This window comes from Poecilia reticulata, chromosome 15 (genome assembly GCF_904066995.2).
Source record: "Poecilia reticulata chromosome 15, P_reticulata-male-v2, whole genome shotgun sequence".
Taxonomy (NCBI): Eukaryota; Metazoa; Chordata; class Actinopteri; order Cyprinodontiformes; family Poeciliidae; genus Poecilia; species Poecilia reticulata.
The window spans coordinates 9723242-9726263 of record NC_088844.1 but is presented as its reverse complement, the minus strand read 5'-3'; positions in this window follow the sequence as shown (position 1 = coordinate 9726263).

Here is a 3022-nt window from a genome sequence, read left to right as displayed (position 1 = left end):
TAATGCTGAAGATAGCCATGCTAGCAAGCTGAGCTTTTTAGCCGTGAGGCAAAACTCAGGATTAAAAGATCTATTTCGGTTTCAGTCAGAATTGAGTTATTTTATTTTGTTTCTTTTAACAAACAAACAGAAAAACAACAACAACAGGTGATCAAAATAATATTAATAATCAGATTTTAATTCATTCAATTGGGTAAGTAGTTTTTAAAAATGATCGAGGGGCATTTTAGCCGTCAAGTTTACTGAGAAACGTCTATGCAAATGACACCAGTTTGTTTTATCAGCTGAAAATGTGGTTTTTATAATTTGACAGATGAAAATTTCATTTCATTTATATAAACTTTAGTTTGTTATAATTCATTCACATTTTTAAGGATAAGTTTGCGTGTTTCACAGCTGAAACAACCCAAACACATTGTTTAAAATCTCACCGCTTTCTGTTAAAAGAGTTTCCCCCTTAATTATTAAGATCGCCTACCATGGCTTTTGTATCCTCTGTCAAGAATCAATAAATAATAATAAGTACTTTTTTAGACCTGCAAACACGTGTTCTAGAGGTCACAGTTCGTTGGCAATCATTTCCTTGTGGTTAAGCTCCCCTTACTGCTTTCAAACTAGCATTAGCACTGATGAGAAACAAGCTAAAACTGGGTCCAAACTTAAGTACAGAAACTTCCTCAGTCAAATGTTTCAATGTAGTTCTCATTTTTTGATAAGTTCATATAGTCATATATGAATATCAGTTGACAGACTGAATCAATTCCTTAAACTGCATTCTAACCAAGTGATTAAAAAATAAATAAATAAAAATAATTTTCTGAATAATTTCCTTCAAAATTCCTTTTTTACAGTGTATGTTCTTTCAAAACCGAGTCGACTAGCTCTCTGTTGTCCTGCGTTTACATACAGCCTCGTGACGCTCCGCGCCATATCGTCACCTGCTAAATAAGCGGCTATTTTCCTGGTGAAAGGTGTCACGCAGAGCCGCGTTTAAAATGGGACTCCTTGGCCGCAGAGCTGCCTCTCGCTGGATAGTGTGCGAGAAACAGTCTGCGGTTTCCACATCTCTCACATTAGTGAGCTTTGGGGTTGGACGTGTCAGCCGCAGTAATTGCATCTTGTCAGCTCCTGTGACACCGGGCTAAAGGGCCATCTCCACAGCTCCCATCTAACATGTTGGAGCCCCGGCCGGTTAATCAGCCAGGACAGACGAATCCAAAACAGAATATGGTTTTCTTTTTCTTTTTCTTTTTCTTTTTTTTTTTTTTTTTTTTTTGGGAAGACCCTTGCTGGTCATTGTGTTGGCCTCATTCATGCCTGAGAGCATCTTTTTCCTCCACACAAGTAGCTTAATGACTTATGCACAAGCTTTATTTAGGGACTGGAAGGAGAAATGGACTGACTGACTGAAAAAGCGACTTTTTAAAAAAAAATTTTAAACCTGTGAGACGGTCATTGGGGAAAGTTAAGGTGAGCATCATGTGTAAAGCTTGGGGCAACGCATCTGATAAGCGCCTGTTATATTTATTTCTTCCTATTCATGAATCGACCTGGAAGAGTGAACACCCGGCCTCCTCCGGCGCTGCCCCTCTCTGTCACATTGCTGCACCAGGCGGCTGATGCAAAAAAAAAAAAAAAAAGTATTCTATATATATATATATATATATATATATATATATATATATATATATATATATATATATATATATATATATATATATATACTTCTGTGAAATCAAACTGTCCACTTAGGAAGCAACACTGATTGACCCGACGAGGGTCCCCGTTGTCAATCAGTGTTGCTTCCTAAGTGGACAGTTTGATTTCACAGAAGTTTGATTTACTTGGAGTTATATTGTGTTGTTTAAGTGTTCCCTTTATTTTTTTGAGCAGTGTATATAAACTTATTAACAGCCCGGGAGAGGTTGCAGGACTTTGCAAACACATCGAGTACCGAGATCTGCAAGTATTTTATAGCAGTTTGTCACCTGCGGGTTGCTGGTGGATGCATTTGCTTGTGAAAGGGTAAATCTCATTATGGTGCGCAAATATGCTGGGTAACACCTCTCCACTCTGAAGGGCTCAGTTTGAACAGGCGAAAGGAAAACAAACGTTTCTTCATAACATCTCATATTCAGAGTGGTCAAAATATGTCGCCAGCGACGGGATTGGGACTCATTACACAAAAAAAAAAAATCGAATTTCCTAGTAAATGAAATATTATCCATGATAATGATTTCGATGTGAAGCAACCATTTTGGTTCGTAATTGTAGTACCATGGTGGGTAAATTCTAATAACTTTGGACACAATAAATATTTGCATCACAATTTACCTAAAGGTTTTGGTTGAGTCAACCCTTTTTTTATTCTTGTCCTTTGTGTGTCCAGATAATGTCAAGGAAGAATTGTTTATAAGATGAAAATATTACATCAGTAAAAGTTAAAAGATGCTATTAGACTTGCGTTGGACAAAGTCTCTGTGTTGGAGCAATACATTAAGTTTGTAAATAGCTTTAAAACAGTTAGCTTACTGTATGTGACAGTATTGGTGGACGGCTAACAGGTAGCCAGCTAGCCAACTTTAGATGTCTATCAGCTTAGAGCAACTCGAAATGATCAATAGGAAACAGTGCCGTATTAGCAGAAAACAGCTGTATACAATTTCCCAACAAACCGATACTACATAGGGAATTGTGTTGTAAAGCCAAAGAAAGTTCTTGTTTTTATGTAAAGCTAAAACAGTAAACTGGTAATGAAATCTAGATTTGTGAAGAACGGAGTAAACGTTTGGACTTTGAGTCACCTGTGCAGTAGCATCAACTATTGTGTAAAACAAAGTTTTCGGGGTTCATGGTTGTTTGAAAGTTATCCCGACAGGGAAGCTGATGAGGTGGATTCACATAGCATACCGCACCACCTTCAGGCATTCAAACCATTTTCCAAGAAGACACTGGTACAGGTCAGGGAAGTATTTCTGATAATAGCTCTAGATAACCTTATCTTTGACTAGCTTAGCGACAG